At 54.7% G+C, this 16,086-nt stretch overlaps 1 protein-coding gene across 3 annotated transcripts in view; it reads right to left on the bottom strand.

Annotated features, from left to right (window-relative positions):
- Nucleotides 1-8,562, bottom strand: part of SLC45A4 (solute carrier family 45 member 4) — a 91,741-nt gene extending 83,179 nt beyond the window's left edge. Inside the window, exon 1 of one of the 3 annotated variants that reach the window (XM_087447398.1) lies at nucleotides 8,357-8,562. The gene's annotated coding sequence lies outside the window, so the exon portion shown is untranslated. Of the gene's footprint in view, nucleotides 1-6,558; nucleotides 7,487-8,356 lie in introns of those variants that run through there. The other 2 variants (XM_087447395.1, XM_087447397.1) reach the window with 2 other exon arrangements.
- Nucleotides 8,563-16,086: the final 7,524 nt, after the last annotated feature.

Raw genomic sequence — 16,086 nt, 5'->3', positions numbered from 1 at the left:
GCCCCGGGTTCACACTCTCCTGGAAATACGCTCAGCTCACAGCGATGGCCTCGGCGAGAACCTCAGACACTGTTCCCTTCGGATCCCGTCCGTACGGTCCATTTAATGCTTTCGAGAGCATGAACATGACAGCTGTCCCCGTCCCTCTCCCTGGGTGACCCGAGTCAGTGCACCCAGGACTCCTCCGAAAGGGAAGGGGCATCGCAGAGCCTCGGTGAGCCCCGTCCAGCGGGGGAGCCAGTGGAGCTCCGGCGGAGGCAGGCTGGGACCCCAGTCCCGGTCTGCAGGGCTCCTGGCCGAGACAGAACTGTGTGGGCAGGAACAAATCCCCAGACGGACAAGGCTCTGAAGGCAGCCTGAGGAAACCCACATGAAAATGGTTAGAAACTCTCTTCCAAAACCGTATCATAACCAGCAGAAAGCACGGCCTGCATTCTCTTGGCTTCCAGACTCTGCCACAGACCCACAAGACTTCATCAAAACCTATCTGAGCTTTACAACCACAAACCGACATCACCCCGAGACCCTTATCGGCACAGCCTCCCGGCTCAAGCTGCTCCAACCGCCACGAATTAACCAAGCACGATAACCAGCCCGGGACAGTGCCACTGGGAACGCGCCCTGTGGACACCTCCGTTCACCGGGACCTTCTACGACACTGCAGAATGCTTGGCCCGTCTCACACCGTTTTGAATTATTAGTATAACTGCCACCGGCTAGTTCACTTGTTGAAAAAAAGGTCCCGATTTTATTTTACATTTGTGTTAAACATCACTTCATTTCATGTTGTGAAAAGTTACCAATATTTTTCATACACACAGTCACAGTATTAAAGAGAAAAACAAGATACCCCAAACTGCAAAACTACGTATATTCTCGATGCACCTGCAAACCCAGCTTTTCAGGTGAGTAGAGGCATCACGCACCCCCATGGGCTCACAGTGCTACCCAGGAGACCAGATGCCTGGGCCCAGCACCCCGTGGGTGGGCTCCAGGGCTCACTCCCAGGCTCGACCACTTACTGTGTGGCTTTGGACAAGTTATTTAACCTCTCTGTGCCTCCTCTTCCTCCCTGTAAAATGAGGTAATATAGCACAGCCCTTAGCAGGTTCTGTTAGGGAAAGAATGTGACTGAGAGCCCAGCTGTCTATATGTTATTTCTTGAGTCCTACACTCAGTGCCAGGAAGAAATACGTATTATGCTCCCCGGGTTATAACAGAAGTTGAAGCTCAGAGCAGTCAGTGGGCAGCTTCTGGGCCAAGGTCACGAAGCCAGGGATGGCCCAGCCTGGGACATAACTGCTCCCTGCACAACGCCCTGCTCTACAATGTTTCTGCTGCAGAAGACAAGGCACAGGGCCCCTCCCTACCCTAAGAAGTAAAAACACTTTACACATCTGAATAATCAAGGATGAGCTAGACATGTCTTCAACAGCCCTGAGCTTCCCCTCAGCTTCCCGTCAGCCAGGCTCGCTGAGCCCATGCTGGCAAATCAAAGAGCAAGACAGCTTCAACTCTACAATCCAGCCCCAGCACCAATCAGAGCTGCCTTCAAACGGGCACGCTGAGTGCGACAGAGCGGCAGCTGGGCCATCCCCGAAGATCTGGCTCCATCCAGCAGAGGGTAGTGGTGCGCAGGGCCTGACAGGGAGGATTTCGTACTCCAAGCTTTTAATGCAAATGGTTTTTCACAAAAGTGATATGAAAAAACCACTAACGGTTATTCCTGTATTCCAGTTTCATGCAGCACAATGGGCTGGGAGTAGATCTGCGTACTGGAGTCAAGCACCAGGTGAGGGCCAGAGTTTCTAGAACAACTGAACTCTGCAGGCAGGGTCACCTAGGTGCTTGTCTCTCCTTCAGCAGCTCATGCCTTTCTCTAAGCCTTTGTTTTAGGAGCCTTGAACCTTGACTTCAGCATCAAGGCCCAAAATGCCGAGAAGGTGTAAGTAAGGATTCATGCTCCAGGGACCAGCAGAGGCTGCATCTTCGGGGCCATGTCACCCTGTCCTCCTACGGGGTGGGTAGGGGCTGCGCCGCCCTGCCCAGTTCCACTCTTCACTATCTAGATAAACCACAGGATTCCTCGAACACGAACCTGGAACCAGCTCCTATCCTCACTTTATCCCCAGGAACAAAGGGACTGCCTCACAATCTCAGGACGCATCTTGTACCCAAATAGTTACAAGTCCAAATTGGTGGGGAAGCATTCTTAAGTGGACTCTTAATGGCCAGCCCTGAGGACAGAAGACAGCTAAAACTTCAAGCTGACCCACATTCCCAAAATCCCAAGAGCTGCGCCAGTGGCTTGGCTTGCGTCCCCCACGAAATGGATGACACCAAGAGACCCCCTACTTGGAATCTCTGCGTATGCCATAAAAGTGTCACGTGAGACTAAGTTCCACAGCTCTCAAGCCAAAGCATTTTCTGTTTCTGGGCGTGAAGGTAGAGGAATTTCTTGTTGTTTTTTAATTACTAAACTTATTTTCATATCAAACTTCAATTGGCTTTTAGGGTAAAAACAGTAAATGTTTATACTTTGAGAGCATCTCCTGCTTAACTAACAGAGGACCAGCCCAGGACCTTCAAAGAGATCTCAGGAAGTTCTCAGGAACTGACACCACCTCATCCTGGCTCCTCAGGGAGAGAGGCCCACCTTCCCCCACCCCACCAGTGAGGCTCCTCTGCACCCTCAGGAGCTTCTAGTCAACCTGCAGGCCTCTCCCTGGAGACAAGCAGACAACACTCTCCTCTTCCCAGCAGAGGCTCACTGTTGCCTGGAGAAGGAAAACCAGCAGAGCAGGCTTCCTGGATTCCTGCAGGGTGAGACCCTCTTCGGAATCCAAAGCCCAGCCAGGCTGTCTTTTCTGCTTCTAACACATCTTTGTCAAAAATTAAAATTTAACTCAAGGCACAATTCCATAGGTTTAAATTTTAATCCAACCAAGGAAAAACGCATTGCCACTAACTGAAACACACACATTTATGAGATGTAGCATCTTTCGCCCTTTAACACAGCACAACCAGAAAACACGCAATTGAATACTGAAGTAGACGCGGAGCACCACTGATGTCGCAATTTAACGCAATGGCTGATGCTTCACGCCTGCATCTACCAAGCACTGGGGCACCACACAGCAGAAGCACCTGATGGCACGTGTGCACATGCAAGGACAGCCTCGGCAGGTCCCAGGCGTGGGTGACTTGGAGAGACTGAATTTAGAGATCCTCAACGTCCCCATAAACTTGTTCCTAAAACTGAACTGCCTGAGAGGTCGCTAGCGGCAGAAGTCCCAGCCCCTGGTGGGCCCCCCACCCAAGGTCCCCTTCACACTCTCCCTTCCTCCTCGACAAAAGGAAGGCACGCCTCTCGTGGAATGTTCCAGTGGCAAGGGCATAGTTGGCACCAATGGCAGTTCAATAATTCCTTTAATTGAGGCATCTTAAGTGGACCTCACCCAGCTCTTTAAAACATGCCCTTCCAATGTAGTCTTTTTATTCTGTGCATTTAGTAATTATTTATCAAGACGACTAATACATTTATGCTTCTGTGATCAATTCTGTACTGATCATCACAATGACACAAAATTCTTCTGGATTGAGTTCACCCAGCCCTACCACAGAAACACTTTACATTGCAGTTTATACTTTTGTCACAGAGAAGTGTGAAGAACGATCAATAAGACTTTCAAGTACAAAAGCGTGTAATATTAGAATAAAATTCCATGAAGGAAAATGGAGCCCGCACACAAGTTCACGAAGAAGAGAATGTACGGAGAATGTACGCACTATAGCCACTAGTGGTTTGCTCACGGTTTTAAAGGACAACGGTGGCTATCAGCCATTAGAGTATTTAACATTGGTTACTTTTGAGAGCAATAATAGTTATTTTAAATGTCCACATTTACAATATACTAGAAATTACATCTATAGCTCTTTAAAATTAGCATGAAAAAGTTCAGATGTCAATTTAAAAATGTGCCCATAGTTTTTCAAAGTTATTTTACAGAACATGAGCAAAAATCTGCAGATCGCCGCTATAAGGCAATGCAACTCGGCAACAGTCATCATGTAACCAGTCACGATGACGACAGCACTGCCTCCTACCCCCTAAGCTGGCACTCCCCCGACGCCCAATGCACTCTGCATAAACAAGTTCATCTCTGGTGTTAAGATGTCAAAACCCCTCCCCTCAAAATTATTGATGGAAAAACATTCCCTTCCCACTCCAAGCCAAAAATCATACTCTTAAATACATTTTTCTACAACGATGACTACAAGTTGGCAATGAGGAGCTTATATATTGTCTTCTGGCCTTGCAATGTCCAAGTGGTTGCTTAAAATTGTGCAACGAGATCTGTATGTACAAGCACAGCGACCACGACCTCTGAACCAGACAAGCGCCCTGTTCCAACTCCCCTCTCCATCTGCTTTAAGGGTTTGCTACGTATTTTGCACTCAAGACTTTCCTTTCTTTGAAATGGGGAGAATCTGGTCGCCAAGCAATTCAGCTGGCTCTGGGATTCAAAGGCAGAACCCCAGGAGAGACCCTCCAGCAAACTCCAAAAACTCAAACCGAGCTGCACCCCAGAACCCCATCGGAAGGTACTTTCTAGAAGCAGCAAAACAGAGCACCTCTCTGGTGGGCACCAGTTCAGGAATGCAGTGCTCCTCTCACTGCCAGCAGAATCCTTCAACAGGTTTGGGAGGATGAAAACACCAAGGACCCAGGTCTGAACAACGCTTCCCTCACCCGGGCTCTGGGCCAAGCAGGTGGAAGGGCAAGGCAGCCTCGCTTCACATCTTGAAAAGGCTCAGCGAATCCCTTCAGCTTCGAGAGGATCCCACCTCGGACGGCGAGCGCTCCCATTCCTGCACTGCAGGGCAACGCCTAGCATAACGTGCCCCCTCGTTGGGGGTTCCTTATAGACTCTGCCACTGACCTTGTGTGACCTCTGTCTAGCCTAAGGTTCCAAACCAGCCAAACAAAACTCAGAGCCCTTCTCTCCAACTTCAGGGTTTTGTTTCATTTCCCATAATCTCTCTCAAAAAACTCATTGTGTGCTTAACTCAAGGTTAGCACAGTCAACAAAGGACCCACACCAACTGCCCGAGCGTCCCCGTCAGCTAAGGTGACAACAACAGCAGTCCAGGCGCTGCTTCGGAGGGGCCGCCGCGGACACGCAAGTTTAAAAGGAAAACTATTAGGGACAGGAAAACAGTAAGTGGATTATGCTGTTGCCATCGAAGTTCGTGGATTTTTTAATCTTCTTAAAATGCCTCCTCTAAAAGTCACTTGCCAAGGAAGCAAGTTCATAAACACTATTAGGTCCCACTAAATGTTTCCAATGTCACTGCTACCCGAGTGGCAGCGGGCTGAAAACGACTCTTGTGTAGACCGGTGGAGCCTGACTTCTGGCAAGCTTCCTTCTGACTTAAGGCAAGGAAGCTTCCTTCGCACACACAGTAAAAAGGTCCACAATCTCCCAGTTCCCTTCAAGCGCCTTATTTCACAAGGGCTTAGCACCTGACACCTTAAAAAAAGGCGGGGGGTGGGGGGGGCGGTGGCGCTCAGGCACATTTTGAAAGTTCCACATTTCAAAAGACCCTTGTTCATTGATCTCGGTGGGGTAATTAAGCTAATCTAAACAAGGGGACCTTGTCTGGGCGCGGGTGGGGGAGGTGCCGCAGGCCGGCCTCGCCTGGGAGCCCCCTGCAGACAGCGGCGGCTCCCACCCTTCCCTTCTATATGGCTGCTCTTCATCTGGGAGGCTTTTCCCTCTGGTCAGATTTCCACTCAGCAAAGCTAAAACGCTCTCATGTTTCCTGGCTCAGAGTCGAGGCCACCCTCCTGATGGTGTTTCACTGAGTGCCCCTTCATCAGCGGAATTATGCTGTGATCAAAACAATCTGGGGAACCAGAGGAAGCGAGCGTGGGGCAGCATCCTCACCCATCCTCAGAAGGAACACGGCTTCCAGCACATTCCAGCTCCACAAATTATAGACAAGGCTCTGCCAGGGGTGTTCCTGAGGAGAGCACTGGCAATTTGGGGTTGTCTGCCACCTACAGCGCTCGCCAGTCGCCCTTGCTCCGTGCCAGGCCGCGAGGCTGTTAGTCACAAACCACCCCTGCTGGCTACACAGGGCTGGGCTTCGGGACCCGCAAGACAAGCGGGAGAGGGCAGAGGGTGCAGACAGGGACAAACAGGCACCACAGGAGGAAAACGACAGCACAGCCTGGGCCCCAGCCTGGCCCTCCGCCCTCCTCCCCACTGTCCCTCTGACAACACGGAGGAAACCAATCCAACATCAAGAACCGAGACGCTGGCTAAAATACCTTCTGGGGCTCCTTTCCTCCACTGGAGATGGGGGAGGCACTGGTGCCGCAGCCCCTCCTCCCCTGCAGACCAGCAGGGCGGGATCTCCTGGCTCTGAGAGGGCAGGGTCCCGGTCCCAGGCTCCTCCCGCCCCTTCCCACCTCTCCCCACCCCCAACCCCGCCCAATAAGCAAAGTTAGAGGGTAGAGAGAGCCCCAGGATGTTAAAAGCTGCAAGCTACCTTGGAGATCACCCAGTCCAATCTCTGCTCTGCGTTCACGATGCGACGTGGGCCAAGGCTGCAGCACACATCTCCGCAAGGGAAGCAGGCTCCCTCACTGGCCCCAGAGCCGGCCCCGGGCAGCCTCCCCAGGGGGAAACCCGGGCCACACAAACCCACCTCGCACACCTAATATGCATTTCAAATGCATCTCAAATGAGCCACTTCTTTCCTTTACAGCTGCTGCCCATAAAAACAATTAGCTGGAATGGGACTGAAATTCTTGATTCTTAAGACAACCTATTTCCCCACCCTCTCACCAGGAGCACTGGAGTTCTTTATCCTGTCAGGCTCTTTCCACCTAGGCCTGCATAGCCCTGGCCACAGTCGGAGCCTCTCCTCATCTTCAAGCAGATTCTGCAGAATCTCTCCCAAGCATTAAACTCTTAGTCTTTCTTTTAACATGTAATTCAGATATAGCAGAAAAGTGTGGAAATTACATTTTTTAAAGGAAGCTAGGGGTTACTGTTTCTGATACCCAGCCATGTGTTACTCTTCTTAATCAGTAAACCAATCCTCCGGCTTTTTATTCTTTTTTTTCCCTACTACCAGCACAAAATAGAAGAGAGGAAAGATTCCCCCACACCCTACCTGTCTGTCGCTGACGAGAGAAATGGGGTGGGATGGTGTGGAGAAGGAAGTGCAGGGCACACACATAATGCTGGCAAGATCGCCTCGAGTTTTCCCCGTAGAAACAGGCTTTGATTCTGACAATCATTTGACCCCAAAATTCCTTCAATATTCATCTTCTGAACCCTCCTCCCTTCCCAGGCCCTAGGCTAGGAGACATCTCCAAACCCAGGAGCTACAAGGCCCCTTTTGCTGAAGTCAGCTGAGGTATCCAATGGGACTGGGCTCAGTGGGGCACTGGAAAAACAAAACTCCCTTATCAAGCCCCCCTTCCCACTCCTCTCTAGCATCCCCCTCCACCTTCTAGAATCACTGTAAATAGCTAACCAGAAGGCTGTGCTTTTTTCAAACCACCGCATCTTGACATACCTCCCCTGGAAAAGCCCTCAGCTGGAATGTGCTTCCCGACACCCCAGTCAAACTCCAGTCAAGAGCCACACACCTGGGGCGGAATGGGTTAAGCTCAAGAGCTCTAGGAGGCCGAGGTGCTCGGGAAAGGGAAAGCGGTGCTGAGACGCAGATAAGATGTGCGGGGACTTCTGCAGGGCAAGGGCTCGGGCCCTGGATTCACGGATGCCCTGGCCCCTCTCCTCCTGGCACAAGCTTGCCGCAGGAAATAAAGGGGTCTTCAAAGGGACAGACTGGAGGACAGTGCAGATAAGATAAAAACACAGGCAAGCCCAGGGGGCAGTTCCAAGCCCAAGGTGGGGAACACTAGCGTGTGTGCTGGGGGAGGAGGGGTCCAGGCACAGGGGGCTGAGGCTGAACTCTCAGAAGTTGGAGGTGTCAGGCCGAGGCGCCAGGCTTCCCTCCGGGTACAGAACCCGGGGAAATGGGCGTGGGGGATGCTGAGGGGTGGACGGGGGCAGGGGCCGAGGGAAGGTGCACACCGCGGGGAGGGGCCCGGGATGCTCCAGGAGGCTGCAGGGACGGGACGAGGAGGGGCAGGTGCAGTCCGGGAGGGAAGGGGGGGGTCAAGGACAGGGGCGTGTGGGTCCCCTTCCCGGGGAAGAGACGCCCGGGCGGGCGGGCAGCGCGCCCCCCGCCCGAGGCCGGGCCGCGCGGAGGTGGGGGTGGGGACGCGGCAGGTGCCGGGCGCCCAGGGGCGGGGCCTGGGCCGGCCGCTCACCTGTCTCCTCCAGCCGGGGCCGCGGGGGCGGCGGCGCGGCGGGGGGCCGGGCCGAGCCGGGCCGGGCGGCGGGGGCGGCGGGGGCGCGGAGCCCCGGGCGCTCGGGGGGGCGGCGGCGGCAGGGGCCCGGCGGCGGCTGCTCCTCGGCCGGCCGGCCGGGCAGTCAGTCACCGAGAGAGGCGGGCGCAGAGGGAGCGCTGCGAGGCTGCGGCCGGCCCGCGGGGACAACGCCGCTTTATCGGGTCGGAAACAGCCGCCGCGCGCCGTTTCCGCTGACGCAGCGCCGGCCTGCGCTCATGACTATGCAGCAGCCCGCGGGAGGCCGGGGGCGGGGCCTGCGCCGCGCGCGCCCATTGGCCGTCGCGCGCCCCGCCCACCGCGCCGCCCCGCCCCGCCGCCCGAGGCCCCGCCCCGGAGCAGCCCCGCCCCTGCCCGCGTCCCTCCTCCCTCCTCGGGGGGGGCGACCCGCGCGCCCCCCGCCCGGCTCCTCCCCGAGAGCCCCGGCCTCGGGGCCTCGGTGGCCGCGGGAGGGAGAGCCGTGCAGCCCCCGCCCCTCCCCTGCTCTCCCCGCGCCTCCCCCTCCCCAAACGCCCTCCTCGCCGAGAGGACGGGAGAGCCTCGTCACCGCCCACCAGCCTAGCCCCTGTGCGACACCCTCCTCCCATCGCCCCCCGCCCCCGGTCGGACCCCGGCAGGGCGAGCTCCGCCCCCAGGTGCCGCAGCAAACACTCTCCTGGTCTCCCCGTCCTGTTCTCCCTCCACAAACCCCCTGCCTCACCCCGGGCCACCTCTCCTCCCCGCTCCCCTCCCATCTCCCGCGCTCTGCGCGTGCCCGCCTTCCGGCCGGCGAGCCCCCCGGAGGGCTGGGCAGAAGCCCGGACCCGGACCTGGAGCCTCCCACTTGAGGCCTGACCCATGCCAACGGCACCGATCCGGTGTCACCCCGCAAGCAGGAGGGCTAGAATCCTAGGATGAGGCTGCTGGGAACCCAGAGGGACAAGGTGGGAGGAGGCAGCTTGACAGGGAAATAGATGATATAATGGGCTGAGGTCAGACAGCCCTGCGCCCTCGCCAGGGTTTAAGTGGCTTTGGATAAATTACTTCACCTCTCAGAACATGGGTGTCCTCATCAGTAAAAGAGAGATCATAAGATCCATCTCATGGGGTTGCTGAAGGGATTTAGAAATCAAGGGTGCACTGCACATCCAGAGCAGTTCAGATGGGAAAATCTGACGATATCAAGTGTTGGCCAGGAAGTGGAGCAACTGGAACTCTCATGCACTGCTGATGGGGATTCAAAGTGATGCAGCCACCTGGAGGTCTGCTTAAAAGTACTTGATGCTATGTAACCCCTATGACCCGGCAATCCGCTCCTACGTGCATGCCTTATATGATGATGTTGCTGTTCATGGCGGCACTGTTTGTGGTAGCCAAAAATTGCAAACTACCCAAATGCCCATCAACTGTAGAATGGATATATAAATTGTGATATTTTCACAATGGAATGATAGTAATGACAATGAATAATCTACAACTGCACACAACAATAAGATACACTCTCACATACAATTTTGAGCAAAAAAAAAAGCCAGACTCTAAAGCGTGTTGGTTTCCATGTATGTAAATTGGCTGAAGTATGTACATGGTACGCGTGGTAGTAGAAGTCAGGATAGTGTTAACCTTAGAGGGAGGGGTGCCAGAGCCAGGAAGGGGACAGATAGGGAGTGTCTGGGGTGCTGGTAAGATTCCGTTTCTTGATCTGAGTGCTGGTTACAGGGGTGTGTTCACTGTGTGAAAGTTTCTCCAGCTGCATGCTCATGATGTGTGTGCTTTTCCCTGTGTAAGTGATACTTCAAGGAGGGGTTCTTGAGAACATCAGGGGTGTACACGTGAAAAGCCCAAAGCGGCACCTGACATGTTGTGGGTGCTCATAACTGTCTGTCTACACCCTCCCTGGATTTTTGGCTCCTACTGCCAGAAGATAGAGGCAGAGGCGATCCCAGCTGTGCTGTGTGCCAACAGCGTGACCTTGGGCACCTCCCCTAACCTTTCAGAGCTCTCATCTCTAAATGAGCCTTCTCAGAACCCCTGGCTCACACGTCATCTTGAGGATTAAATAATGCTTTTTAGAAAGACTTGCTACAGTGAGGAGCACAGAGTAAGAGCTTAATAACTTTAATTATTCACTAAACACTAAATGCTGATATTTATTGAATCTTTTTCATTTTCATTCATTCAGCAACCAACTACTGAGTGCCTACTCTGTGCTGTGTACCATGCCAGGTTCTGGGACTAGAGCTGGCAACAAGATGTGCTCTGTCTCCTTAAGGATCCCAGTGTGGAATGAGGACACAGAGAGGTAAGGGAACGCTCACTAGCACTGCAGCCGTGGAGGCCAGCACAGGATCTGACTCGTAGTCGGCACTCCATGAATATTTCTGAAAGAATGACTAAATGCATGTATAAAAGTGTATGCATAAGGTTTCATGTGAATGAAATTTAGAAGGCAGTTTCTATACCTGAGATGTGGAAACATCAGATTGATTTCCTTCTGTAATCTGGAGTACTACACAGAGAGCAAGGGGAAGGAGCAGCACAGCCCCAGTGTGTGCCCCAACACGGCACCTGTGTCCGTATACACATGCATGTGTGCACACGTGTGCATGAAGGCCAGGGGCATTGGGCCAGCACTCCATCCCGGCCTAGCCAGCCGGGGCCTCATCCAGCTGCCACCACCAAGAAGGGTGTTGTGGACTGCACGTGTGTGTCCCCCTCAAATTCATGGTGAAGCCCTACCCCCAGTGAGAAGGTATTTGGAGGTGGGGCCTTGGGGAGGTAATTAGGTCACAAGGGTGGAGCCCTACTCATGGGATTAGTGCCCTTATAAGAAGAGACATGAGAGAGCTTGCTTTGTCTCCACACACACGCACCAAGGAAGGCCAAGTGAGGACATAACCAGGAGGAGGGCCCTCCCCTGCACCTGACTGTGCTGGCACCCTAGTCTCGGATTTCCAGACTCCAGAACTGGGAGAAGTAAGTGTTTGTTGTTTGAGCCGCCCAGTCTCTGGTATTCTGTTATAGCAGCCCCAGCTGACTAAGACAAAGGGTAAGATGTGTCTGTGGTCTGTGGCCCCATTATCCAGCTACCCAGGGCAACATGGGAACGGGGCCCATGGGGCCATTACACAGCTTCTCCTCACTCCATCCTTGAATGCCTGGGCCCCCAGTCCTGTGAGCAGAGAGCTTGACATATGAGAAGCCCTCTTGCTCCAGAGTCAGAAAGACCTGCCTCTGGCCTGGCTCCCAAGCAGGGCATGCCTGGGCACCTACCTGTCACAGGTGTGCAGCCTGGGCAGTCACGCAGGCCCTGTGCTCCCAAGAGCTCCATGCCTGGTTTATGGCTCTGCTGTCACTTCACCATCTTTAAATTCTTCATAGTTTTTAACAAGGGCCCCACAAATTATGGAGCTGATCCTGTGTGCTCTTCTATAAACGCATCGACCTCCCGGGACGCTTCTGGGGAGCCTGGGGCATGATGATGTCTTGATCCCTGCTTGTGTGACCTTGCCTTCTCCCCACCTCACTGGTGGACCCTTGGAGCAGGGCTGTGTTCCTCTCATCACTGAAATCCTAGGACCTAAGAACTAGTAAAACTAATCTTGACCATTTCTAGAGGTCTGCCAGGAATTGCTTCCTCCAGGAAGCCCTCCTGAGTGTTCCTGCCTCAGAGGAGTGAGTGGCTCCCTCCCGTGAGCTCTGAGGCACTCTTCCCTTCACCATAGATCCTGAGACCCCCTCATTCCCAACTGTAACTGGGCATTGCCTCTCTCCCTAATGGTCTGCGAGCCCTGTCCAAGGGGCTGGTCCCAGGTCAGGTTCACTGCTGTGTCCCAGAGCCTGACCACAGCAGGGCTGCAGACATGTTTGGGTGGAGAGGGGGACAGAGAAAGAGAGAGAAAAGGAATTTCTTGACAAGGGCCCATTGATAGACTCTGGTCGGGGGAGGGGTGGTCCACAGACCCCGGAAACAGCATGAGCCAACCTTGGTTGGGGACTCGCCGAGGGCCGGCACTCCGTGTGTTTCCTGCGGTCACGTGCCCTCATGGGTCCAGCGCTTTCATGTTGTCTTGTGGCCCTATGGGGTTCGGGACACCTGCAGCAGAAGGCATGGGGCCCCTGCGACCTTTAGCACCCCTGACCCTGTGTGCCGGGAGGCAAGCAGAGGAGGGAGAGCTGGCCTGGGAGAGGCAGGACGGAGGGGCAAGATTCGGGGCAGATCAGGGGTTGGGAAGTGAAGGGGCCGCTGGCCAACAGGCTCGGGCATCACAGGGTCTGGGTTTGAACTTTGACCTCAACGTAAATGAGCCTCAGTCTGTGACATGGAGGGGACCTTACCCGGAGAGGGCGCAGTCAGGAGCACCGACGTGGAGCTGCCTGCCTGGGCTGAAACCCCAGCCCTGCTGCTGACCGGCTCTCCGACCTTGGGCAGGTCGCCTCAGCTCCCTGGACCTGGGTGGGTGTCTGTAGCTTCCAACAGGGAAGAATGATAGTTCCTGCCTCTCGGGCTGTTACGAGAGATGGACGAGTTAGTACCCCTAACTGCGAGCAAGCACCTCTACGCGTCTGATAAGCAATGACTTTGAACTAGTGGGGGCTGGAAAGGGAAGGGAGGGGATGTGCGTGGAGCTCGGTTGACTGGGACAGCTCAGATTTTACTGTGATTAAAAATAATAAACCCTCTCACCGATTGAGGGCCTACTGCGCGCCAGGCCCCTCCCATACCTTGTCGGATCTCTTTGGAGAAGTGAGACGAGGAGTCCTCTCCTGAGACTGCAGTCTACACAGTGGGAGTGGGGATGGGGAGGCAGAAGAGGGAAAAGAGCATAGAAGCTGAGACAGTGTCCCAACTGGACAATCCCTTAGTGGACGTCTCCTCTGCTCGTTTGCAAATCTCTCCTTTGTTTTGTAAGCAGCAAAAACTTTTTAAAAAAATTTTTGCAGAACCCCAATATCTCAGTTAGCATGCTCATTCATCAGCAGGTATTTCTGAGCACCTGCTCTGAGCCAGGCCAGGTTCCACACTGGGGAGGCGACACGGGAGGCCGTGTTCTCAGAGCACTGATTTCCGCTGTGTCTACCTGACAGCCTTCCAATCTCCCCACTCCTCGCTCCCCTTGGGGCCCCATGCTCAGGGGTGGCGGAGAAAGCATAGAGCAAAGAGCCAGAATTCAGCTCTGCCACTTCCCACTGTGTGACCTCGGGACAATACCCAATTGCTGTGAGCACCAAGGTAAAAGGGAGGGGGGGGACCCCCCAGAGGGTGGGGTACAGACCTCCTGGGGTGCAGGGTAGGCGGGCCCATACTCTGCAGGTCCCAGATCTTAAGCAAGGCCAAGCCCCCCGAATTGCCCATGATGGAACCTGAGACCCTGAGAGGACAATGCCTGCCCAGGTGTCCTGGGCAGTGAGGGGCCTTCAGAGCTTCAGCACCAAGAGGGACAAATCCATGGCGGCACCTCAGACGGCTCCCTGAGGTCATAAGGCTACCTAGGGTTATATGGCCACTCGGGGGTCACAAGACTGTCTGGGGTCATATGGCTTCCCAGAATCATAAGGCTGCCCAGGGCTATACAGCCAGCCAAGGTCATATAGCTTCCCAGGGTCACACAGCCACCTGGGGGCATAAGGCTGTCCAGGGTCATATGGCCTCCCAGGGCCATATGGCCACTGGGGGTCATATGGTCATTTGGGGTCATATGGCCACTTGGGGTAGTATGGCCACTTGGGGTCATATGGCTACCTGGGGTTGTATGACTTCCCAGGGTCATGGGGTTTCTTAGGTCATGTGGCTACCTGGAGTCATACGATTGCCTAGGGTCATTCAATTGCCAGGAGTCATATGGCTACCTGGTCATAGAGTGACCCAGGGTCATATAGCCAGTTGGGGTCACAGAGCCGCTGGGGTCGTATGGTCACAGCAGGGTCTCATTGGAAGCTGGGGCTCCTTCTAGGCCTTTCCACTGCCTCTGTGTCCTGGGTGAGCCCCATCTGCTCCTGAGCCTTGGTTTTCTCATCTGTGAGGTGGACAGAAAGTTTGTGTGCAGAGCACAGGGCCATGGTGAGGGGTACAGGAGGAAAGGGTTGTGCGGGGCCCACACAGGCACACAGGCTATGCTCAGCTGGTGGCCACAGCACTCACCTGCCCAGCCTAGCAGACCCAGGGTTTCCCAAAAGAGAGCTGGGCAGCCTGGGAGTGGCCTGGGAAAGGCCCCATGCTAGAAAACACCGGGCATCTTCCAGACAAGATGAGCGGGTCGGGACTGGGGACAGCAGACTCCCCACCAGGGGGGTGGGGACATGGATGTCACTGTACTGTGCCTTTTTCTGCAGTTGTCTTATATTCCACAATTAAACGTGTAGAGCAAATAAATAAAACGGTAAAATAAGACACGGGCTTCAGTCAGGGTAGTGGGGCCATGTGTGTTGGGGAGGGAATTTGGCCTCGTTCCTGAGGGTGAGAGAGCCTTGGGAGGTCTTGAAGCAGCAGGATCGGGACTGGGGAGCCCAGAGAGGCAGCAGCTGTCCCAGGCTGGTGAGAGAGTGAGGCAGGGCTAGGGCAGGGCGGGGGCAGGAGAGGAGGGCCGAGAAGTAGGGTCTGCCTGACCCCGTGTGCAGCCCTGGTTGCCAACCTGTAATCCAAAAGGCCACGTGCATCCTTTTCTGCCCCTGCCCCTCCTGGCTCACTCAGAGCCTTGGAACAACCAGCTGCCTTTTCCTCTCCCCTTCTCCCTCAGGGTTTTGCCTCTTAAAAAGAGGGCAATGCTTACCCCAGAGGAATGCATTGCCGATGAGGGCTCGTGAGCCATAGTGGCCGAGTGTCATGGGGGGAATTTACTTGGGGGTGGTAGAGCCCAACTGAGGGCTCACAGAGCCTTAAAGCAGGCACACACACTGGTGTGTGCACACACACAGTCGCACACACATGCACAGGTGCAGACACACGCACACCACGGCTGCAACGCCAGCCTCTCAGTCCCCTTCTGGCCTGGGACTGAAGAATGACCAGTGAAGAGGCTTCCTCCTCTCTGAATCCCAAGAGGACTGGCAGGAGCTGCCAAGCGTGGGACACCCGAGCGCCGGCGGGAAAGGGCACTGGTGCCCAGGGACCTTCTTTGAAGGGGACTCAGGAGTCCTAGGGTGGGGACAGCTGGGGTGCCGGCCTGCCTGGCTTCCAGCCCCAGCTTTACCCCTTCCTTGCCCGCTTCACACAGGTCCCCACGCTTGGTTTAACGTTCTGTTTGCCATTTTGCAATTTCTAATAACTTGTGAACACAGGGACCCAATTTTTCCTTTTGCACTGGGCCTAAAAATTATGTAGCCGTTCCTGGCTGTGCACAAATCTCTCTGCTTCTCTGTGCCTTAGTGTTCTCATCTGTAAGACGGGTGCTCAGATTCAGTGCTAATGCTCAGACTCGTGAGCCTGGGGAATGATAAAGGACGAGCACCATGAGGGACTGAATGCTGACGCAGGCCCTGCCTGGTCAAGGTCACCTCAGACCCACCTCAGCCCTGTGCTCGGTGTGTTAGTGTCCCTGTCTGCTAGAAGAGGAAACTGAGGCACAGAGAGGTAAGATGGCAGGCTCGACATCACGCAGTGAGTGAATGGCTGAGCTGGGATTTGAACCCGGGCTGCCTGGCTCTGAGTCCTTGGCCCTCTGCCCAAGGGCGCC

The sequence above is a fragment of the Ceratotherium simum genome, chromosome 23, assembly GCF_057802395.1.
Source record: "Ceratotherium simum simum isolate JZ-2026a chromosome 23, ASM5780239v1, whole genome shotgun sequence".
Classification (NCBI taxonomy): domain Eukaryota; kingdom Metazoa; phylum Chordata; class Mammalia; order Perissodactyla; family Rhinocerotidae; genus Ceratotherium; species Ceratotherium simum.
This window is presented reverse-complemented; position numbering and strand designations above follow the sequence as displayed.